The sequence below is a fragment of the Nanorana parkeri genome, unplaced genomic scaffold (genome assembly GCF_000935625.1).
Source record: "Nanorana parkeri isolate BGI_ZX_2015 unplaced genomic scaffold, ASM93562v1 scaffold661, whole genome shotgun sequence".
NCBI classification, from domain to species: domain Eukaryota; kingdom Metazoa; phylum Chordata; class Amphibia; order Anura; family Dicroglossidae; genus Nanorana; species Nanorana parkeri.
This window is the reverse complement of record NW_017306929.1, coordinates 273,661-273,881: the sequence shown is the minus strand read 5'-3', so window position 1 is coordinate 273,881 and position 221 is coordinate 273,661. Positions and strand designations below refer to the sequence as shown.

Here is a 221-nt window from a genome sequence, read left to right as displayed (position 1 = left end):
CCCCCCCCCCCGCACGGGTGCCTCTATCAGCTGGCCAACTACTGTGAAGCCACCCGGCCATGCTCGCACCTAGCTGAGTACGTCCATAGACCCACACACAGCGTGCAGCTTGCCACGTCCCACCATTGCAGTCAGAGCTTGATTGATGGCAGAAGGAGCCTGTGGCTCCTCTTCCCTCAGTGCCCCCCCCCCATAACCAGGAAGTTTGGGGAATCCCGAGT

General features: G+C 61.5%; 1 protein-coding gene across 2 annotated transcripts in view; it reads right to left on the bottom strand.

Annotated features, from left to right (window-relative positions):
* VEZT (vezatin, adherens junctions transmembrane protein) overlaps positions 1-221 on the bottom strand; it is a 38,757-nt gene that overhangs the window by 22,147 nt on the left and 16,389 nt on the right. The gene's annotated exons all lie outside the window — the stretch shown is intronic.